This window comes from Helicoverpa armigera, chromosome 16, assembly GCF_030705265.1.
Source record: "Helicoverpa armigera isolate CAAS_96S chromosome 16, ASM3070526v1, whole genome shotgun sequence".
In the NCBI taxonomy this organism is placed as follows: domain Eukaryota; kingdom Metazoa; phylum Arthropoda; class Insecta; order Lepidoptera; family Noctuidae; genus Helicoverpa; species Helicoverpa armigera.
In genome coordinates, this window is record NC_087135.1 from 4,455,529 (window position 1) to 4,481,518 (window position 25,990).

General features: G+C 32.8%; 1 protein-coding gene across 3 annotated transcripts in view; it reads left to right on the top strand.

Moving 5' to 3' along the window:
- Positions 1-25,990, top strand: part of Rsh (radish) — a 201,662-nt gene that overhangs the window by 1,823 nt on the left and 173,849 nt on the right. For all 3 annotated transcript variants that reach the window (XM_049844570.2, XM_049844573.2, XM_064038527.1), the window contains exon 2: positions 21,773-21,799. The gene's annotated coding sequence lies outside the window, so the exon portion shown is untranslated. The remainder of the gene's footprint in view (positions 1-21,772; positions 21,800-25,990) is intronic.

Consider the following 25,990-nt stretch of genomic DNA (forward strand, 5'->3'; position numbering starts at 1 on the left):
AAACAATTTTTTCTAGAATTTTTCAAAATATTCAGCAGCAATATTATCAATAGCTCAAATATCAAGTCCCAATTCACTTCAAACTTAAAAATAATAATAGAACTACACAATTATTTCTGTTAACATGCTCTCAACGAACTTGAGAGTTTATTCCATAGTACTACATACACGAAAGGCGTAGGCAGCCACTTAACCTTTCCAGGTTAAGACTAAAAATAAATATCCCCCATATTCCCTTATATTTTCCTCGAAGGTTCTTTTGTATGTCTTCCGAATTTATTAAAAAGTTTCAAATTTTCGTCATACAACTTGGTACTACACTGCTTACATATTAGTACATACATATATATCACATAGTTTGAAACTTAAATCAAATAGTTTCGCGCAAGTCATCATCAAAGTTAATTAATTCATAGAGAATCTACTAAAATTATTCCCGTATATAATCCGCTACAGTAACTCAACAAAAGGCTAATAATAGTTTTGAAACAATAGTGGAACAATATTATTACCAAAATAATCCAAACACAATAGTATCTAATTTTACTTGCTTTTTGATGCCTTAGACTTTGTAGCTCTTATAAATTCGACTGATTTTATCAAACACCAGATTTAACCATCATTTTCCCAAGGGGGCAACTTCCAGGACTAGGATGGAAGCTTCGGTTATTTAAATTTTACCACTAATCTAAGTGTGCCGTTGGGATAATTATTTTAATATCCAAACCCAGAAACATTCACATTTATGATATTAGTAAAATTTTCTTACATACCCTAAAAATACTGTCAATTCACTAGGCCATACAGCGACCTTCAGCTACTGAAGGCGACATCTCATTATTAACTGGCGGTCGACTACACAGAACACAGATGTACACAATATTATAACATTAACCACAACATTATGTGGTTTCCGTAGCAACTGTATTATGTTAGCCTTCAGTTGTTTGCGGCTTAAAAGCTTACGTATAACAAATAATGAGAGGATTTTTGGGACTGCACTACATTATTTGTTGAGTAGGCAATATTGTATTTGTTCTCCATAAATGTAGTGGTGAAAATTCCTGATTTTATGCCATCAGGCTTTGTTAAAGTTTACATGTTGAATTTGTTTCACAAACCGAATAAATAGATTTAGTTTGATTTTCAATTCCAGGCAGTACTTAATATAAATGTGCAGGAACGTTACTCATTGAAGCTGTGATGACCCCAATTCTTCTTTTTCGTAATAATTAACCGTAATAATAAAAAACCGTAATACGGGATTCAACGTAACTTACCGCGGATTTTATCATACAAATAAAACCAAACGAATACTCAGCAAATTAATGCGAAATACATAGTATTTGTTCATTGCTTCACATTTAACGTGTTTATTTTTCGGTTTATGGATACGGATATATTTACTCTGAAACTTCAGTAAAAAGTAAATAAAATGTGCCGCTTTGACGCGAGCTTCATACAGTGTGTTTTTATGCCAATCCTAACTTCATGCATCGATGCCTTCGTTTGCAGTATTTTACTGAGTAAATAAGTTGATGCTATAATTAGCTGAAGTTCACAAAGAAGCCACGACAAAGTTGTGCCGTTGCAGAAACAAAATTGTGCCACTGAAGAAAACTTCTAGTATACCTACTTAATTTTGAAATGCTTGCAAAACTTAATCTTCAGTCTAGACAGTGTTATCTTAAAAAAACAATTGTATCTGATTTTCTCGTATCATTATAATGACATGCAATCTTACTAAAAAGATGGTTGGCGCAAAAGAATGAGATCAGATAATTTTAAGAAATTGTATCCAAATGACAAAGATGCTTTCAAAATAACTGGAAGATACATAGGTATATTCGAAGAAAAGAATGTTCGATGGAAGAAATACACGGAATACCTGCCATGATTTTGATATTAATAAAATATTTTTGGAACATGCTCGTATGTAGATGGATAGGTACACTTAACAAGAATTCCACGTACAATTTTGATTTATTTTTATATTGATACTCGCACAAAAAAAAATATAGCAACACATTTTTTTTACTCTGTTTTTCGGTTTAAAGCGGATCCTTTGTACAATACCCTACGTTTAATATATACACCATTTTTATACAGTTACAATTTATTCTGTAAGTATAACCACGTTTATCGATCGTACTGCATGTAATGAAAGTCTGTAAATAAACTTTCGAAAACAAAGCAGCACTTAATTGTTTGGATTTTAAACAACTCTCGACAAAATAGCTTTAACTTCTCCAAAGCATTCTTCGGTGTTTTATTTCGTACTGCAATCTTGGAGAAGTTTACTAGCTCCGCCCACATTCACGCTTGATTGCAGCCCACGAGTAACGCTATCTGTGCAGCATCCACGATGATTAATTGCATGTTCTCGGCAAACGATTAAGTTTTACGTAACATACTTTTTCCACTAACATTACTTGTCGAAGTAATTGAGACAGTATGGAAAGGTTAAATTGTGACAAATTAAGTTTTGACTCCGTTCTTGGTATATTAGTTCGTCAATAGTGCTAGAAAAACCGCCATAGATGAAGTTTTGCCCTGAAAAAATAATACTAGACACGTACATATAACAACCTACAAGGTCCTTGGAGAAGACAAAACAAATGAAAGAACAAAATTTATCTGACAAAAAAAAAACAAAGCGTTGTTCTTCTTTGTGTTTTGAAAGCACTTTCATTCTAATAAAAACTTGTTCGTCATCTTGACGTTCACAAAACTTACGTGAATGGAAGATACAAAGCTTAATGTTCAACAAAAACGTTGTCACACGTCCATAAAACGTCCGACCTTTGTAAAACGTCACTGGAACTTTTAACAGTCTAATATTAGTTTGGACCGTGTAAACTTAACAATATAAGTCCATGTTAAGTTGCTAAAAACCACTGCAAAGACGCCTGCGGTATAGACAGCTTGTCTAAGTTTGACAAAACGTTTTAGAAGGTGGTTGCAGCGTGAAGGAGACTAGTTTGAGTTAACACCAACTTTATGACTTCGACTATAAACTCTGAAACAATGCAAGTTATTCTCAAATAGTTCCAGACTATCTTAGTCGAAATATTAATTTATTAATTAAACTGAAAACGTATTAATTAATAAGATTTTCGTGAAATACTTGAGTGTAATTTAGCAGGTTTCAAATGCTTGCTTAAATGGTTTTATTTAATTAATTTATTAGACGATAAATGCTTTTATGTTTTCAAATGTCTCAAATAATTTTGATCTGATTAAATATTTTGGTTTTATTGCTATCTTAGTTCTAGACAAAATACAATTACATATACCTATATATGTACAGGTAAACTATATAGTATAGGTACCTTTGTATACAGACGTAATGTTGCTCTGCTCTTTCGGCATTTACGTCCAAATTGCGCACATCGATCCTGTCCAAATACACCTGTAAATAGAGAATCCTTGTCCTAATATGTAGAGTAAATATTTCATTGTTGGAATAAGATTACCCAATCTAGGACAGAGGTGATTGCGTACGTGTTGACAACAAATAAAAATACGTTCCTTCAAACCTGAGGTAATTTACTATTTTCTTCTATATGGTATTTAAGAGCAATTCTTAGAAGTTCAGTTCTGGTTCATATACCTATGACATGCGGGCCCCCAAGCAGTGTGAAAATGTCTCACAAATTACGGCAATGCTCAAACGAAATTAGACTTCAATTCTATGTAGATAAGCTTTAATATAGCTCGAGTAAAAATCATTAAGGTTACAGGCAGTTAATCTAGCTCATTGAAAAACTAAGTTCTGGTTCCGCAAAGAGCAATCTCCTCTGCTTTGATCACGGTTCATTGGTGTTGACACTATTCAAGCTCTTTGCTAAATCGTTTTAAACCATCGATTTATAAAGGAAAATTAACCGAGAGGATTTGTTACAACAAACATTTGCTTAGAGTTTAATACCTAATAGCTAAAGCGGCTTACGTAAACCTTGTGTAATCCTTGAAATACTAAATCTATGCATTTTCAGTATATTTGGTTAAACATAGAGTAAATGTTAAAAGTATTGTTTGATTTTCTGAAACAAAACAAAGAACAAATCTATAAAGTTCATTCTTATTGGTAAATATTGAGCCAATATTTCTCACTTAGCATGAATTTTATTTATGCAGAGTAATTTTGTTAGACGGCGACGACGATCTAAGAATAGAATGTTTCAAGACGATCTCAGAAATAGGGCAATACTTATTTAGTTTTCCTTTCACGTAGTTTATTTAACATTCTCCCTCGAGGAATTAAAATAGTGGCCATCGGACGAAAGGTAATCTGCCGATACTTGTAATTCGGTACTTTCATGCTTCTTTTTTCGTTATTTTTTTTCAAACAGATCAAAGAGAAATAGAATTGCCATCAATCTCAATAAAACGCTACATTTTCCTCGTTCGGAAAAGGCAGAAGCTATCATTAATACCGATTACTTATTCAATGGTGCATTCGAGCATTCATATTAATTTCTGAACGCTATATGTGCAGGAGCTTTGCATCAAATAACTTATGTATGCAATGTTAACTTATTGATTGCAAACAGCAATATATTTACTTACAAGTCTTGAAGGCTTAGAAGTATATTAACATGCATTTTCTCACTACAAAATAAAAATGAATATAATAAAACTTCTTAAAACCCGCAATAACGATAGCTATGTAAGCTTTAACAAAATCTACAGATGTACACATTTTATTTAGATTGTGTTTTGAAATAGAAGTACTTGCCACTTAATAGTGCTATCTATTATTTCAATATCACTTAAATTCCATCTTAAATATTAATTCAAATACCTAATTTAAGTAACAACAAGATTTTTGCGAGATAGAACAGAAAATTAACGTTTCAAATTCAAATCCGACAAGGGTTTCCATTACTACATTTGTTGAATCGTTTACAGCAAACAATTTAAATTACTCTAATCCTATATTGTCTGGGGAATATAATCGTTCATTTTGTGTGAGATTATTCAGCTGTACCCTAATATTGTCTACATAAATTGTGACTTGTCGGTCCGTCCTTTGGGAACCTTAGTTTGGTCATACGTGTATCTGGAGACCGCAGACTGGGGATTCGAAGCTAAACTTGTAACTGACGAAGTAGCTTACGGACGTTTAAAATGTAAAATGTTTATGAATATTAGTGAACGGATGGAGGATTTATATTTTCGTAGATTGTTTTATTAGTATAATGTTAGATGTTAGTATTGGGTAATGCTACTTTTGTTATATTTCAGTTCTGTAGATTGTATTGTGTTATTTTTCGATGACAAATTGTGCAAAATGGTCATGTTTTTGGATTCTTATCTATCCTATTCAAATTATAAAACGGCACCCAAATATATTTTTAAAACGTTTTTCGTGTCCCACAGCCCTGAAACAATACAGAGATACAGACTCAATCGAATTCACGTATTCAACCTACAAACTAATAAAGGATAAGGAAGACAGAACACCCCGTGCATACAGATATCAGTTCAAGTGAAATACTTTACAACAAACACAACAATTTAGAACATTTCGTGTGTATGTACATTGTAGACTCGCGCTTAACGAATTCAGACAGAATTTAATTACCCTGGCTGGGCTCGTAACAGCATGGTTGGCATTCACCATGGAATTTTATTACGATCGCGCTGGATACCATATGATATGAGATATGTAAAAATAAGTGATTTAAAATTGTAGGCTTTGTAAAAAATAAAAATGTAACTTTTGAGTGCTATTGATTCCAATTTCAGCAAGGTAGCAATATAGTATTTTAACGTGCGTACATCACTACCTACGTTATAATCGATTTTAAATATCCGTGGATCATAAATATGCATGTGATGAAAAGTTGATTCTCATCTTTTAATCCAAATCACATTCACATCCTGACGATAACTTCTTTGGACAACCTAAAACCTTTCATAGATTTTATCTTAAAAAAACTAAATCGAATCAGCCGTAAAAATATACAACTTTCTTTATAATTTCTTAGTGTTGCAAACATTCGTGTACCTAATAAAATCGCTGTTGCCCCTTAATTGGTGGGCAGAGGTCAGATGGCAGTTCCAACTAAAATATTGATATTCAGCCGCATCTGGCCGACCGACCTCTAACTAGAAGGGTTGGGAAAATGACGAGAAATCCAAGTCCTATGCAATTAAAACACATTTCATAAGATAGAAAATACACATGTTGTCTTACTGTACACCAGTCTATGAATAAATGTTAATTTTACACTATTTCTATAGTGTATCGTATGCATAATGGCTTCTTTAATGCAATTTGTTCAATGGCTAATCAAGCATGTACGTGTATAAGATTACTATACACCACCTATACTCTCTTCATAAGATGCAAAAACTAACATGATCTGTGAAAGAAAACAATAAATGAGCCAATATAAGTAAAGGAAATAATATAATAACTTATATATGTATTTCTTCCGATTTAATTACACCATCCCTTGTCGGAAAAACTCATTGCTATAGATCATTATGATGTATTGTTGCTTGCAATTATAATAACAGAATATAATACATAGTAATATATAAGTAATACATCAAACGATAAAATCTTTATTGACGAGAATCTTGCAGATATATAATAATATGCTGAGTATAAAACACGGAGTATATACATAATATTAACAAAAATATATTGCAACTTTTACGAAGCATTTTTACCCATATGTTGTTTATATTGCAAGAAATATCGGAACGCACAAGGAAACAGTCTGAACGTGTTTCTTCAATAGTTATGTAATATGTAGATAATACAATAAGGGATACATTATATAGCTAGAGGAAACCCGGAACTTCTCAAGGGTCGAGACCCGTACGTGACAAATATTTTAATGATCTTCGAATTGTTAAATTTAGTTTATGCTAAGTTTGCACCGTGTGTTGGATGCTACTCTATTATAATGTAATGTTGATAATACAAACTTTTCGGTGAGTCACTCACTAAATACACTAATTCTAAGGTAACTCTGTATTATTTTTCAAATACCTACTGAAAAAAAGTTTTATGTTCAACAGACAAAGAGAGATATACTTTTGTGTGTAGGTAAGTAGGTATAGGGGGATAAAAAAAGTATCTCACAAAAAGCTTCATATGAACCCGTATACAAAATTAGCAACATGTAAAGATACAAAATATCCAAAATGTCAAAGTTAAAACAATGAACAGAACAAGTGTTGCTACAATTAAGGGCATTATCACTTGGGTAGCCACATTTTGTCTATCTACATACTCCTACGTACCCAGATATTGTAGCTCGTTATAATAAGGCATGCATGAAAAAAGGTCGTTGGGATGTACGCTATTCTGACGGCACGCCCTTCTGAACATTATTGTATTATGGGCCATGAGGTCGCATTATAAATATGGTGTTTAGTTAAGTATTTTGTGACGTGAAATTGTAATGGTTAGGGATTTCTGTTACACTTGCGCTCGTAAAATTGTGTGATATGTTAATGTGAAATCAGTTATTTTAAAGTGAATTTTATGCTCAAAATTAGATTAAGAAAATATTCAGTTATTAAATCAATCTATTCAGCATTTTAATTTAACCTATATTTCATGAAAAATATTACTTAATCTTTATACACTTATACTTAATAATAATTTCTACTCTACTTTGTAATTAAAAAGCTTTTTATAAGGAAACCGCAACAAAGTTACAAAGTCGATCAATAAAGCGATTAAAAATTAAACCTGTTTAGGAAATTTCGATATTCTGTCGATGCTAAGAAGCCAAGTTAAGAAAAGAAGCACTTACTTGGTTATTTAATATTTAAAGTGCCTTTTCTTTGTAAGGTGAGCAAATTTTGGCGTTCGTGGTTCGTTTTATGAAGTTTCGAACGACAGCAGGAAAAAGTGTAGGAAGATCAATATAATACTCTTATATTTAAGAACTAATGTTCAATTTAGAATAAAAATATAAGTAGGTAGTAGTATTTTTTTTCTGTAGTATTTCGTTTTGTATCTGAAATAAACAAGGCCATCTGTTGCGTCAAGTCCTTGTGAAAAATGATTAAATAAGTATAATAAATATACCTAATAATTTTGCGTTAAAAAGAAGTATTGTAGGTAGGTATAAATAAACATATGCTAGGCAGGTATAATTAATATTCAGCACAAACTATCCAGCTAAATTGCCTTGGGTATCAGAATACATGCTTGACACTCACTGACAGCACCGAGAATATGCATTTGACGATCCTATTATGTCTCTGTCAGTACTATCATTATTCTAACGTTTCACAACTATACATATGTAGGTACAGTATGTATGTACATATGTAAGTACAGTATGTGTCAAGATATTTGATACAAATTGTATGTTGGTACATACCTATATTGCTACGGTATTAGATGGGTCGTCATAGCCACAGGGTTTTCAAGCGATTGCTGTCTGATTTTCAAATATACTTACATAGAGGATTTTATAGCTAAAGAGGTAATTCTGGTCTTAGTAGGTCTTTCATTAATTTTGGTGGCAAGATAAACTTATAGAAACTCGATATTATTTCCTTTATTTTTTTGTCATTATTATCAGTCAGTCAAGTTAAACCAGTCAATAAGAGATACTAATGTAAGACAATTTTATATATTTTCATACACGCTAAATACAGAGCCCAAACATAATGCCTTTATTGGTTATATAGTCCAAAAAATATGACATACATAAGCACTATTCTGAGTCACATTTACGATAGTAAAAATTCTACAAAAATATAACTCTACCAAGGTCTCAGCAGTTTAGGCGCTCTATTCACAGTCAGTAATAGGCCTGGTTCAACACGCGACTTTACTTCATTTACATGCCATTAGAATACATAAGTATATACTGATGGAGAAATTCGTTAGCAGTCGGAATGTGTGTCGGTTTTAATGAATGGTGACGTCATTTTTTAGATTACAGTAAGTCATTCTTACTTTTTATATGTGTGAATATTGTTCTTTTTATACAGAAAAATATATATATTTGTATTTATTTTCTTAGGTAGCTGGGTTGAGGAGGTCAGATTGGCACTAGACAATCGCTCCTTGTAAAACACTGGTACTCCAGCGTCCGGTTAGACTGGTAGCCGATTCCAAGATAGTTGGTAAAAGGTTCGGGAGATTATGGTTCTCTTAGGCTCTATGCAGAACACGTTTTTTAAACGCGCTATGGACGCGTTGTATGTGCCATGTATTTCACTACTCTTTAAAAAGATCGCATCCCGCCATGACTCACGTCTGTATGGATACAAAGGACAACAAAACTACTCTGTATGATAAAAGCATCCCAATCAAAGAAAAACTATTTTATTTTTCTCTCTTTTTGGTAAATTTCGAACCAAACGGATATTTTAAAATGCACAATCAAATAAAATATTACAACAGCATTTCAGTAAAATGACACGCGTAGGCAGCCTCCCAAAATAGCATAACGCATTCATTTTATTGAATTCCTTTCAATAGCAATGAAATACACCTACCTATGCATATAGTTTATGTACATAAAAACGAATGGTTTTATTACTAACAGCTTTGCGATATAATTTGTTTGTCGATCTGTGGGCGGCGCGTGGTCAGTGCTAAATAATCTATGGCTTAGCACTTGAGGTTCAAGTTCACCGACAACATAAGCGTCCATTTACCTTAAAGCAACTGTTCTCTTTGTTTGAAAAAACATTGTAAGAGCGCGCATACACTACAAACTTTTAGTCAGCCGATTGTTATTTTGAGCTCATAAATCAGTATGAAAATGAATAGGTGTTTCATATAGTGGGTTTTCGGTAGATCAGGTGTTTGACCTATATCAGACCGACTAAAAACATTGATGAAATTCACAACATAAAAAAAAAATTGCTACCACTTCGAAAAGTCTGTAAAAGTGTGTTCTAAACATTGTTTTAGGAAAACTGACGTTTATGTTGTGGGTGGACTCGGGCCTGAGTGGGCGGTGGTCAGATTTTCAATCAAAGTGCTGAACGGTCTACGTGAGGTCATTTAAGGAGAGCCAGTGAGGTGCGTGGGAAGACCATTAGTAGTTTATACTTGAGACTTTCTCCGATATAATATCGAGAAACATAATAATATGAATATAAGCGAGACAAAGTTGTTATTCAGTTTATTATGCGTGATTTAACATTTGGTACCTACTTTTTTCACAGTTTTCCCCATTTTTACTTAGCTTCCAGTCTAACTAGATCTAGCTGTTTAGCAGTATTTTGCATGAAGCGGCTGGGTACTTGTCGGACTTTCTGGCTTTAGACTAGTTACCACTACCAAAGATGTTGAAATGACAGCCGGGGCCCAACAATTTAACGCACATTCCGAGACTCGAACCAACTTGTCATCCTAAGAATGGTCACCCATCCACGTACCGACGAGTTACTTGCATTTGCTCGTGGTTTACTTCGTCATTAGATACCTAACTTTACACATTCCTATACATGAATATCTGTATAAACTATAATTTAGAATATGGGAAACATTTTCAACATTATGTGCGTATGTACTAACCCATTATATAAATATTTTCCTAAATGTTAACTCGTATGTATGTATTTTAATTAACAACGTGTCAAGAACATACTATTGCGTTTGAACTTTGCCGAATCGGTTTTTGTAAAGGTGAATACAAACTAGAGCGCTTAATTTGTTAGAACATCGAACATTTAGTTAAGTGGGGAAAATTATTAAAGAAGGATTTTACTCACTTTATAATGAATTTAATATAATTATGTGCACTAATTAGTAGCGAAACGTGAAAAATAAAAATAGATGTAGGTATAGAATACTAAAAATACCTATACCTATCATTTTAATGAATGCAAAGCAATATATACGAAAGCCTTTTCCTAATTCAGATTGTTCCACAAAGATTTTAAAATATACTGGCCAAAAAACCCCTGTCGGAATGGGCGAAATTTTATGAAATACATTACGTTCACAAGATAAAATCATGCGAACAACAGTATGAATAATAAATCCATGAAAATGGCACGGGTGTGCGTGTTTATATGTAATAAAAATTATGGCCAAACCTTCCAATGGCACTCCATTTGATGTTCCACACACAATTTCCGAGCTCCTTTGTCGATATTAATATAGCCACTAATAATCCGAGCCAAGCCTTGATTTGAATGTTAGATACTTGGAAATCTGTAGAATATTTTTTTGACATTTACTTAAAGTTATAGCTCCTATTGCTTAGAATTTCATACTAGCTGATTCTGCACCATATTTGTCGTAAAGTAGGTATAACTTCTGTAGCTTACAATTTTATAAAATGCTGTTAAAAGCTCCACAAAGGATAACTATTTGAACGTTGTGCGCACCTGTAATTAACATATTTACGCAGGACTTATTATAATTGTAAACTTATATATGCGAAAGTATTTGAAAATAAGTTGTTGGTGTGCCTTGTAAATAAATAAATAAACTATAGCTTATTGATGGCGACATTGCTGATAATAATTTGGAGGGATCGTGAATTTGTTTGTTGCATAATATTTCAGCTATGATTAATTAACTCTATAGATAAATCAATACCTATAATTAATTGTTTTTTCGTCTAACATTTTGCCGATTTTTCATGGTAGAGAACTCATATAAAAGAGAAAAGTTGTTGAATTCACTGCATGAAAACATGGAAAACAATTAAAAATTGTGTGTCAACAATAATTCATTAGAACTTCACGGAATTGGAGCATAAATCGCACGCACTACAACGTGCGATAACAAGCCAATTATATTTTATTGAACTATTGAACGATTTATAATCGTAATGCTGATACGGATGTTTCTCAGCATAGGTAGGCCCATCCGGGATGACCTAGATGCCTACAACCCTGATTGGTGGGAGGACTCAAAAATTCGAGAGGTGTGGAGGCAAAATGGGGAGGCCTTTGCCCAGCACTGGGACAGTACCTACGGGCTGAAAAAAAAAAAAAAAATGGGCCCATCCCGGGGGTTGTGCGAAATAGTTACCGTAATGTTACCGTTTTTTTTAAGTTTGTGTAAAGAGTTTTTTACTGAGTAAAACTCACCTGTGCTCCTTCTTGTATTCCTTTGAGTTCTTTGAGTATCAAAGTACATAAATGTAGGTGAACCTTCGTTAGACGCTATTCTGAGTTATACAGATTATGACGTAAACGACTCCCAGTCACCCACATTTTTGCATACTACCAAAATGAATGAAAATGAAGAGGGAAATGTCTTAATGCAAGGCTGACAAATGCGTTGACTAACCTGGTACTTGACATTTACTTGTCTCAAGAGTATGTAAGATATATGAGTTAACCATTGTGATATGTGAGATGAAGAAAATTTCACAATTGTAATAGCAATAATTTTCCAATACTTCTTCCTGCCCTCTTCCCAATTGTATTTGGGGTCGGTGCGATTCCCAAACTTATCTATTATATACTTAATACTACATAATTTACTTCAAGTTTCTGCCGTACTTAGTTTAAATACCTACAGATAGTAATAACTAAGCAATTCACGACCATTAATGTCACCGTTGACAGGTATTTAATTTCTATTAGTAATAACTGGAGCTAAGCTACTCCAATTATTGTATTAATCAAGCATTACATATATGTGGTGACAACGCCTACTTTACGTGACACACTCACACATACATAACCCTCTGTATACATATAGGTACGTAAATGTCGTCCATGTGATATGAGAACACAAACACATGTAAATATTTAGAATGTTCGATAAACTTCGAGTTAGTTGATAGGGAAGTTTCTACTTTGACAGGTAAAGCTCTGTGCAGCTTAATAAATAAGTTGAAATTTCATCAGAGTCTGCAACTAATTGAATTAGGAGGAAATAACTATTTATTTAGGGGAAGCCAACCGTGGCTTGACTTTTAAGTGGACAAAGGGCACACTGCAAGCTTCAGTTGCGAAATTATTTATATATCTACTTAAAATATCACAAATATTGTAAAATGTCTTTCTTTGAAATGAACATTGACAGTCAGACAGAATTCTCAAAAAATGCAATAGGTATTAAGATAAGATGAAAAATGTAGCTTGAAACTGTTTCAAGAAAAATTGAGAAATACATTTGTGAAAATCATAAATGTCGTACAATCTATTCGGATTCTTTAAATAATTTATGATGTGACCTAAAATAACAAATTAGGCTTACAAGGTACAAAATTCAAAAATAATAATTTTATTATACCTATTTGTACGATATTCTCTATTCAAAAGAAATCTCTTGAGTTTTCTAATACTTAATGTTATTGCTTTTACGTGTACAAAGTAGGTATAGACTAAAAGAAAAAGTTTAAATATCTCAGACGTAGGTCCTAATTCTATTGAACTAAATCGTGTTTTGCGATATATTAATAATTCTTTCAAGTTTTTATTTGGGCTAGACTTATTTTCAGACGTTAGAAATAAAAGCCTAGGTATGAAATTTTGACACACGCTTTATTTTTGAGCTACTATTAGATAAGGGTTGTTATATTTTATGAAACTAACTAACCTTGAAAATATTTTCATGTAGGTAGAGCATATTTTCCTTTGAAAAATGCATTAATTAAAAATTCTGGCATTTAAACATTCTGATCTAAAGCCCAAGTACAAAAAGCAAACCAGTGAAGTTTCTTTGTGTGGTCGTATTTCCAATCATCATTAAAGGACACTAATAGAAATAGAACGCGTCCCCGAAGGCAAAATGTATTCGCTAATTAATATCATTCGAGTTTTCCAGCTGCATCACAAAAGCCTCATTAATACACTGTAATGCTAATATTGTATGAGAAAAAAGACTTCGTTAAAACAAAAAAGATTAGACGCAAAAGTGTTGGCGGACTCCGATGTTTTTCTTTTTATGATTGAATGTAATATGAAAGACTCAGCCTTCAGCTTATACTTTTGCTTTCGTTTCGATTTTTATTATTCGTACCGATAAGAGCTGCTTCAAAGTGTGAGTGCTCTTTTACTTTTTATGGCTTTTCCTTTTAATATCTTTTGCTGGTCAATATGGGCTTAAAGTCTGGTAGACGACATGCATTTTGAATCATTGTTTTTTTTCTTTTAGACTCCTCTTAATAATTCGTGTTTGTTCATTCCAAAATTATATTATATCAAAATTTTATTTTACTTATATTATATGAGTCAATAAATACCTAATTGATTTCATTTGATTTTTTTAACCAACAGAAATTTTAAATTATTTAAAAATGTCAGTAGGAACATACTTATTTTTAACCACACCAATGAGCCTTATAATAGCTATTAAAATTATTTAAAAAATTAACAGTTAGCGTTCACAGCTGTCAGTGGCCATACATATCACCACCCACCACTCAAGGTGTTACGTTACGTGTCACAGCACGTCACGAATAAATAATGCTTGCTCTGAAATATGATAGTGAAAGACGCGGTAACAATGAGCGACAGCATAAGTCCTCCCAGCTTAATCAACGTACGCAAATGACACTGTAATGCTATGCTGTCCTGGTACCTGGTTTCATAAAAATAATGATAGCTTATGAGTTTTGTGAATAGCATACATGTTTTGTGCCACGGAAATATTACAGGTGAAAATCTGAGGTGGAGGAAAGAGAAAATGTTATTCAAACGAGAACATAAGTTAGGAAATAAAGTTCAGACAATCATTAAGCTGTAGGTAACATTCTAATACCAAAAAGTTCAACAAATTCATATTCACCTTAATAAATGAACCAAAAAAATTGTCTTTAAAAAATCACTACGCAACGATGACCAGGGCTCTAATCGTGGAGAACAAAATGAGGCTCCAATGCAACTTTGTTCACGTAAACATGGAAAAACCACTTCATAATTTAAATTAACTGATGCGCAGGACACGAAAACAAGCACAACATTTACACGTAAAGTGGCCATTTTTATGTCATAAATACACCTCGCGGTCTCCCCAGTGTAATAATCTGGCAACCTCCGTTTGAAACTAAGGCAATAAATTCAAACACGGTGTGTTATATAAATTGTAACAATTAATCAAAGTAAACAACATTAATTACTGAAAAACTTGAGTAATCCTTTAGAGTAAGATCTCGTGTGCTTAAGACAAGACTGCTATAATAATATGGCACTCATAAGGTCGTATTAATCCTAGTCTAAACTTTGTATTTAATGTATGATTTATACGAAGTATCGTCTTTCTTTGTGTATCATGTGACTTAAATGTACTTAATAAAGTTGATAAAGAACAATAAAAACCTTACCGTTAAACAAAAATACGCGAAATAACAATCAATACCTAAAGTGATATTGAAAAAAATGCGCTGACTAATGTGAAAAGAAAAAGCTATAAAATACAGATTTTTGTACAAATCTAAAACCAATATTCTGAAATTAAAACATAAAGAAAAACGAAACACCTCAAAAGATTTTATTACTTAGCTAAAAACCTTTGCCATCAGACACAGATACGATCGCTAAAATGGAAAACACATTTTGGACTTTCAGAATATTTGTGTGAAACTAGTTTATTAAAGTGCTACCAGCCTTGAAACGTCGGTTACAAAGTAAACAGTAATCGATGGATCAAACAAGACCCGGCCCATAATTTCTTAATAGAAATTAGCTAGGCTGTAAATATTTTCAGGGTACCTAACTAAAAATTGGGTAAAGTTTAAAGTAAATCTTTACTTTAATTTTGAAATTGTTTTAAAGGAATATTTAACTAGTTACAGTAGTTGAAGTTAAGGATTTACTTTATTAATTATTGGAAAACTTGCATTTTAACACTAAAGTGTACAACTTCTCAAGAAAGCTTAAGAATAAAAGATGTAATGTGAAAACGAAATAAATATAAAGCTCTAATTCGACAGAAAAAATTGAATAAAAAAATACCTGTCTGTATCAAAGTTTATTTTGTAACCAAAACCCAAATAATCTACGATATTTACAAAATACAAAAAAAAAAGCGAAACAGTAAACATTGTCATTTATCACTGTAATTCCGTTAATGATGAAAACAAATAACAAGAACGTGTAACGAAGTCTTCATCGGACACTTTTGTAAACATCGAATATTTGGAATAAAAACAAATGAAATCCACGAATACCTGAGAATCGAAGAGTAAGTGTAAACAAAACTAATTGAAACGAAAGTCTTGCTGAAAGTGACCTCTGTGTTTGTACTTGCGGTGTATCAAAGAAACGAATTCGGGCCTTTGAGTTACATACGTTTCATGTTTAATCAACATGAAATAATATTTATAAGGCTTAATAATTTAAAAAATGCAAGGTAAAGAGAAGTTCCGTGTGTACTCACTGAAAATGTGTACATATCTTTTTCGTAAATGCAAAGACTAAAAAAACTTCGAAATCGGAATCCTCTTAATTAATTTCCAAAAAGTAGATGATACGTAAATACTCGTATTCGTTATATGTACCAGAACGTATAAATGCTAACATGTACTACTTTTGTACTCTATTTTGCGCAGAATCTATTGGCTTAATTGCCTGCAACTTAAATGACAGAGTGTAGAATGGTACAGGCGGATGATATAAATAAAAGTAGGTACTGTCCATCAATTTTAAAAGATGCATCGTGACGAAGTGATAATAAGTAAAAAACAATATAAAAAATGAAATCTTCACTTTTATTCTAATCCATTAGAAAAAGTATCTAGTACCTAAATGTCTAGGCCTTCTTAGTCTTGCAATAAATAAACGAACTCTTATCGCAAATATTATTTTAAAACAAAACCATATAAAAAAGATTTCAATATTATTTTTCAATTCAAAAGTGTTATGCCCTTTGAGAAAAATCTAGCTTAAAGTTGTTCATAAACAAAAGGGTCTTCAGGGGTCAGATTCGAATCCACTGCCCACTGAAACCTGTGGGTTATATTCCCTTCATAAATATTAATTTGTTAAACCTTTGCATCTTTGAACCTTACTTTAAAATGAAGTGTTCCAATATATTTTAATGTGGGTGCGTTTTCTATGTATGAAAATATAACTGCATTAAATGCTTTTTCTCTATGCTTTCTCGATCGCCTGTAAGAAACCGATACCAACATAAGGAAAAATCACTGCTTTACAGCGCTTTCATGCTGATGGATGGATGGATTTTGAATGGATTTTGAACTCGGTTCTTCCACGCGACAACTCTTGGATCTTTCGGGCGTTGTCGACCGTATACAGGTGACAGCAAAAAATAAGTATAGACTACCGGCACAAAAGTTACCGCCTGGAAAAATGCGACAGATGTTTTTTCTCTCGAAACGTCATGTGTTTCCACGTGGCACAAAAATCCACCAGTGTGAAAGTGCTGCACTTCGAATATATCCAATTTTCCAAGACCCACATACGCCTCTTTTGAATGACTTGCTGATTTTGTCGCCTTTTGTTGGCAATTTTCAAACATAATTTCCAGTCGCCGTTAAAAATATGATTCAGGCCAACAAAATACTCAGTGATTTTAACAAGGTAAACTTGAGGTATTTCAGTCCGATGTTGAATTTTTTGAATATTTCTTTTGAGACCGGTTTAGCTACAAGAAAATGTAAATCATCCTATTTCGGAGCCATTGGACGGAATTTTGATTTGAACCGGTGTCACCCGACTTTGTACCAGAGACTCATTATAACAACCTCGTTACAGAATATTTTAAAGTTAGATTGTTTGACAAAATAATGTTGTTTTCGAATAAAAGTATTATTTAATAATCGTATCCGATTTTCATTATCATAATCTGTTTATTTATGATAATAAATTTTGAGTGGAGATTATCTTTTAAGGATTACCTGAATCGAATTTTGTTGAACAAGTGCTGTTCTTGAATATTATTAGATCTTGAGATTTTAAGATCTTTTTGGAATGTCAATGCGCCATATACGAAAGTGTCCAAAGTAAATGTGGAAATTAAACATACTACTGGTAGGTATCTATGTCTGTTTAACAGTTATCCAGTTCTTATGATAACTTCACATTGTGTGCTTGTGGAATATTATAAGTACGATTATCAAGAAATGATACATAATTCGGTATTTTTTATCTCTAATTTCCTATATAAGAATTCCTACAGCTAAATGAAAAATTACCTAATTAAAGCAAACGAAATACTATTACAAATGATAGCAACTAAATGGCGATTCAAAAGCCTCACTTTGAGTAATAACTTAACAAAAGCTATTACAGTAACAGATTTCACTTTTCAATTGACTTCTAGTTCATAATTTGTCTGTTTTACTTCACTGTTTGTTACTAGACAGTAGACACCTTTGTCTGTTTAATTTCTCTAAATATGTTTTATCATTTTCGCCAAAAAATTATGAGTCATTGATAAGGGTACTAAGAAACGGGGCATTCGTCATGTTATGTAATGTTACTATTTAATAGCTGATCCCCACGTTTTCACTGAGTAACAATTTCCTGCAACAGGGTAAAAAGTCCTTACCTACCTCCTTACTCAGGCTCCAGACATTATAACTAGCTATTATATTGTTACAAACATATAGTAACAACAGAAAATAAAGCTCACATTATGGTGTGTATTGACTCTATCGGGAGTTAGACGTTATTAACTTTCAGTTTACTCAATTGGCTTTCGTTATTTACTTTGGAAAATTAATAAGCTAGTTTTCCTTTTTGACCGTCATTGACCAGTACTATACATACCTATACAACTCAAACTCTCAAACACATAAAAGTTATTGATGGTTCCCTCGATTGAAAAACCAGTTTTCCATAATTATGTTTTTGGTAGCCACAAAAAATTTAAATTCCATTTTTTTATAATTTGCCCATTATTAGTGTAGGAGCCATTTTCACATACAAATCTGATATGGGTTGCTACATTAAATAACCCAAAACATTTTCACCCATTTTGGTTTCACCAACCAAGCAGATAATGGTGACAAAAGTACTAGGAGCACATAAAGCCAAAGCAATGATACAGCAAATTCAGTGACAAACAGAGATTCAATCATGGCCGCTGCCATTAGGAGAATGGCGATAGGGACATACGACAAATCCGTGACCTAAATAACAATGGCGGAACCGCTAAGCAACTAAGCACACACAGAAACGTGATCCTGCTTTGTGTTCTAAATTGCTGCGTTATAATACTTAAATGTAGTTTTGGGCCAACTTGCGTAAGTAATAGGGATGGGAACACTTTCGATGATAATTTTATCGACGACCTTTGGTTTTGTTTAAATGTGCTACGTGAGGTTGTAAAAGAGTAAAATACTCATAACATTTAGAAAATGTACGAATAGAGTAAAATGCTGACAGCAAAATAAAGCTGTTACAATTTTTTGTATGTTATCTCTATAAAACATTGAGTGCAATGTTAAATGCAAGTGGCAGTCTAAAAAGAAAGATTAAATCGTATATATCTACCTACTAATTGCTGCCTGAACTAAACAAAAATTATTTGATAAAAACCCCCACATAAAAAACTGCTGGTATTATAAAAATAAAGCAAGCAAAAGTATCGACATTCACCACGCTAGCCAACACTCGACCAACACTGAAATATGTGACACCGACATAAGCTACGTAGCATTTAGCTAATATAATGGCGTCGCGGACGTTCAGAACAAATGGCCTACATTTTTATGTTACACCCATTACGATATAAAGGGAGATTGATATTAATAGATTTTTATATTAATTTAGCCGACAAGGAAGAACAAACGTGTCAAGGTAATGCCATTAAAGAAAAATTGCCATATTCAAAAAAATATCAGATTCACAATGGTTGAAAATAATATAGAATTTACCTAATTAGGTTACCGAAATACCCCGGAATTGCTAAAGGGAAACTAAAATAGAATACCTATTGTAAATCTACGGACAAAGATATTTACTAAGCATTCCAGATTGGGAATCCGATATTCTTAATTGATAAGTAAAATAATCTGAGAGTGTTCTATTTCAAACTATGTTGTGACTGTGGCGAAGCGTACTATATCCTAAAATGAACTGTTTTTATAAAGTTCCAGCTAGTTGTATTTATAATGGTAATAAATATAAATAAACTGTAGTTTTCGCCACCTTAATTTGTACCCATGTGTATGTGTATTTTTGTTCATACATTCTTTTTATAGTGAAATGGCTAGTAGCAAAGCTAGTTGTAACAATTTCGGAGTAGCGAAGGTTAAATGACTTAAATAAGAACTAAATAAAGAAGAACTCAGGAAGGTAATCTTGTATTTCATGACATTATAGCGTAACTTTCCAAAGTGTTGAATTGCAAAGGTTTCTGCCAGAATTTAGGTACTCAGATAAACATAAATAATCTGACGATGAACCCTTGACAAAACAAACGAACATCACATGAAATCAAATTGTATCTGTCAAAGCATTAATTTTAAAGTACTGACAAAGGTGTAAAATACACGGTTTCCCAATTTAGCCCGGTGGTGGCACTGTGATAATATTTCGAGAATACAATAGCACTTGGTCTGACGTCGGTTATTGGCGTGCGCCGTCGTGATTTCCTTTTCACAGATGTATTTCGGTGTATTGTACATTGTACCAAAGAAATCTTGGTTTCCTATTTTTATTACGTTATTTTGTTTGTTGGTAAAGGAAATACGGCCACGCTTTTTCGAATTTTTCCATGGTTTTTCAGAGATTTCCATGAGAATTTTTGATATTTCTGTGTTTACATGTAAGTTATGCGTTTTCAACCAAAGAAAAAATATACAGTACCTATTTATTTTATAGGTACTCAGTGTTGGCGTTCATCAATCAGAAATGATTAATCTGTAACAAAATTAAACACGTCATAATATTCTATCTCAAGTTTTATTTATCTTATTTCGCTTAAGCTCCAAACGAGATTACTTTGACATTTAAATTGACTGTCAAAATCATATTCATTACTATTCTATCGCCACTGGACTTGTGATTTATTATTTACTGGAAAGTCTCAATAATATTAAATGCCAAAATCACGAGACATTAAATATTAACGCCTTAATGAAACTACTCTTACAGCACCTAGCTTGGACCTCTTAAATATTAATAACGTTTCAAAAGTAATAAACTTAATCTGTCCCAGTATCTTTCCTAATTGATATTAATTAGTTTGCTGTAGAACAAACGATCAACTTGTCATAAACCTATAGTTAGGTAGAAGGGCTATACTTATTGCGTAAAAAACAGAATATACCTACTGATTAAGTATTTTATGTTATTTGTTTTACACTTTTTTTTAAAGTCGGTCTTCCATTGACTTCTACATTTATTTCCCTATTTCCAATATACGATTCATAGACAAACGACACTTCATTTTTAATACAAATTCATAACAGCCCGTACAAAGAATAAATAAAAAATATGACTCCCGCTTTATTAGGTTATGAAAAATTTATCCCTTTCATAGTTTTTACAGCGAAATTGCATTCGCTCGAATACGTCGAATATTATTCTTGTTTTGGGAAAATATTTTTGCTTGTACAAAACAAATAGGACAACAAGCGTAATGAAAAAATAGAAGCTGTGAATACAATGCCTTAAAATTTCAATATGGTGAGTGCTCTTCTTTGTAATCCTGGTACAAGGTTTGGGGAGCATTGTTGATTGTAGATTGCATTATGGCCAACCTATTATCATGATTATGAATACTTTGCATAGTTAGAACGCAGTAATAATATATTTATTCGTAATTTTAATTAGGTCTAGGCTGTCCAACAAAAGACTTTTTCGAGTAGACATTATTGCCTCATTCTATTCAGTCGCACACAACAATTTAATATGAGCAAAACTATATGTATATTATCTTCTTTTTCAGATAATAAGGAGCTTTGCACCAAAACAAGTAAGTAAAAATATTCCAAAGCTGCCAAGCGGTAATCTTAAACAGGAATATGATAATTTGTTGGTGAGTGGGTCAAAATGAAAATGGTGAAGTGTAGGTGAACAAGGGGTGAGGGAAAGGCGACATTGAAGTTGTAGGTATTTGGGGTAAAAAGGCACGTACACGAGGGACCAACCACACTGCTTTAAAATTGACGGCCATGGGATCACCTCACAGCTATTTTTGGAGAATGTATACGTACGTAGTTGCGTTATACGCATTTTCATGTAGCTCCCGACAACTCGACAGAGAACGCTTATAACACGTAAAAACAAACATCGGATATATCGCATTTCATATCCCCTGGCTGCGAACATTATCCGACCAACAACAAACAATATTTCCAATTAATACGACATCTCCCCAAATACGGACTGAATCATTATTTGCTCGTTGAAGTAATAACAGTTTGAAACTAATATTGAGAGATCCTGATTTCTGGCGATCCGGTCCTGGGGCTGTTTCATATCAGATTCGGCAGTGTTTGCCGCCATACAATTAAAGGAGAGGTGTCTGGTCAACATTAATATTTCGTGGTGTTGCCGCATAGCAGATATGAACTGACTGAGCCACGGTGTGCCTCCATATTTAATGTTTTAAGTGCTTTTTCGTGTTGCTACTTACTAAGCTTTTCGGCAAATTGGAGGGTCTATTTTAGTAGTTCACTTTGTAACTGCCAGTTATAATGGCGTGGCAGTTTGTTTAATTGTTATTTTAGTGAGACAGACTATGCATTTTGTTTCGTTTTGGACTTTCATACTCACTTGGAATACAAATTGTGCGTCTAATGTACCTAATATTGTTTTTGCTAAGTCATTAGCTTAGTGAAAGCTGGACCTACAAGTGATGTATGCACGATCGATGGAGCTGGTAATAATAATAGATATTCTGAAGCGGTGTTTGTGGTTTACATTTTAAATATTTTGAGATTTACACCTCTTTTATCAGCCTATTTTACCGCTGCATTTTTGGTACTGAATGACGAAAACTACACACTAGAAATATAACCAGTTTTCTCAAAATATAAATCAGGAAAAGGTATTTTTAGGCCGTTACCAAAATATCGATTTTCTTAGTTATAAAAATATAAGAGCCGCGCAAAGCCCAAGTTTCCCAGGAAAATATTTTTCGAAGTAGCCACCGGTCAACGGGTGAAAACTTTTGTTGTCGTGGACATGTTTTGCCCGAGGTGTTTTCAACGGAACCCAACAAAGATAAACTGGTCACGAAATTTTTTCCTCAAAATCTGGTTGTCTTTTGAAAACTGGTAAATTTTTGGATGCAAGTTCAAAAAATCCTTTTACTTTACCATTTTTTTGTGAAATGGCACATCGTCAGAGAAAAATATAAATAAATAAGGCCTTCATATTTTTTACTCCTTTATTAGAGGTAGCCGGAGTAAAGTAGGTTATCTTAACTGACAACTGGGTCATCAATATACTGATGTTCACCGCCTGTTTATTGGCTGGGCTTTTAAAATGTTTGTGTAAATTGGCTTCTAGGAAGATTAAATATTTGGATTTTCTTTTAGTAATTACAGTAGCCTAATTAGAGATTTCAGAGGGATATACTTTACGTACAGTCAAACTTTTTTCCCTGAAAAAGGCAGATTAGATGTACACTACATTGTGTAGGTATAACATATTTATAAAGACTTGTTTTGAGTTCACGATTCAAGCTATCATTGTAATATTAGCACAAGCATTTCCCTTTACTACACGACATTTGTAAACAAAAATAAACGTTGTTTAAAAATATTTATTTTTGAATAAATCAGCAAACCTATTTGTTCATTAATTTACCTTTTACAACCAGCACAAGGAAATTCAAGAAGTAGGTAGGCAAAGATTTTCTGACCTTATTAATCTCTGAAATCTTGGCTCTTTGTAAGTCCATATTGATTTTATCTTTACTCATTTACGGGCTTAACGTTTAAAGGGTTTTTTAATTACATTCTTTTTGCAGCCTCTTCATCCAACTGACATGACCTTATCTTTAAAGAAAACATTAAGGTCACTTATTTACATTCAAAAATAACTTCAAAACCGAACACGGTGTTTTAAAAATAACTTGAAAACGCACTTATATCCTAATAATATTATGAATGTGAAAGTTTGTGAGAATGTATAGATACATGTTTGTTATTCTTTCACGCAAAAACAGCTGGACCGATTTGGTTGAAGTTTGGTACATAAATAGGTAAATAACCTGGATTAATACATAGGCTACTTTTTATCAACCTACCCCGCGGGCGAAGCTGCGAGCGGAAGCTAGTAAATACTAAACCTGAAATTCTGTAATATCCATTCCAATTATGATTTCCATTACAATATTTTCTTTAAAAAAAATGCGAAGAGACTATGAAAAAGATTTTTCTCATGCAAAAGAGCATTTTATACGAACAAAAGATTATCTTGCCACGGTCTGAGTGAAAACATGAGCAGAGCGAAATAATGCACGCATTAACTCGATTCTCCGAAGTCATTACATATTCGCGTTTATTTTATTAACGATGTTTCATAATTTGCAGTTACTCGAGTTGTACCTACATATTATTTGTATTACAATCTTTGGCAGTCATTACGAGTAGTCAGTTTAACAACCAGTCTTAGGGGCATTGGGTTACCCAGGGTAACTGGGTTGAGGTGGGCAGATAGGCAGTCGCTCCTAGTAAAACACTGGAACTTATAGATATTATAGCATCCGGTTAGACTGCAAGTCGACTCCAACATAGTTGGGAAAAGGCTAGGCAGATGATGACATGAACAAAAACCACACATTAGATTTTCAAGTTTAATTACCATTTTCTAGAATATTTAGATAATATAAAAGACCAATTTTTATTACTACATTTTATATAAAAATAATACAGAACAAAATTACGTCTGCGTCACTTAAAATATTGCCGTGAAATTAATAAAATAATTGAAACGTCAAGCGAAAACTCCGAGTAAATTAAGTTTAAATAAAACAAATGTTAACAGCTCTGTGATTGACGTAACTAAATTCAGATCTTGCTTATCTTAAAATTTAATTTAAAGCAGAAATTACTTATAATGTTCTTTATTGTAAATTAAGTTTTTTTATTTCGTGTTTTGTCGTAACTATACTTGATGAAACTATGTGATGTATGTATGTTATTGTATATACATGATATATAGATTGAAGTTGCTGTCATTTTGAACATCTTTGGCAGTCGAAGACGGAAGCCAGAAAGTCTGACAACCAGTCTTACCAAGGAGTTGTCCGGGTAACTGGGTTGAGAAGGTCAGATAGGCTGTAGACGCCAACCCCAACATAGTTGGAAAAAGGCTCGGGTGATGATGATGATCGTTTAGATTGACGTCATGGATGTGAAACTGATGTAAATAAAAGTTCCGGGTTTTACATAAAACTGTCTTATATGAATTAAAAAATAACGCAATTGACTACAGGAGATAATCTGTTACTCATTAGGGATAAAATGTCGAAGTCGTTTGAGTAAATAACTATATTCTCAAAGGGACTGTTAGCACGGAATCTTTCGCGCGTTGTCGATACATTGTAAGCGGTCAGTAAATTGATCCTATTTATATACTGGGCGAAGAAAACCTTTGACTAACCAATGTCCAGAAATAGTGGCAATTTTTCGCTAAGGCACGAAAGGTATTATGCTGTTTTGAATAACATTTTTGTCCAATAAAGTATTTTGTATAACAGCTTTGACATTTTCTTTTGGTTGAAGGACTTTGTGATAAAATAACAGGTATTTTCATGCAGTTGCAGGATTTAAATTTTCTATGAATTTCTCTCTTCTATTTTCACCTCGTTTTGCTTGTATCTTGTTATTTTCTACGTAAAATATTTAGTTCAAATTTTAGTTTCACCTTCATTGTTGTAAAGGCACTCAGTTATTTTAAGAGGATTTCCTGCAAATTCAAAAGTTATTTTCCACTGTTTCACAGGGAACATTCTGAGAATAGAAATTGCATTAATTGGTTATACCCTTTGTTTGCGCTAAAACTTCAAGAATGGTTTTGTATCTATTAGAAACGGTATTCCTTTGTCAATTTCGATGTATTTGTTTGCAATTTTGCACTTACTTGAAAATATGATTATGAAAGTTTGTTTCAATATACCATTTAAATTGAGGTATTTTTTAAAAGTGTAGCG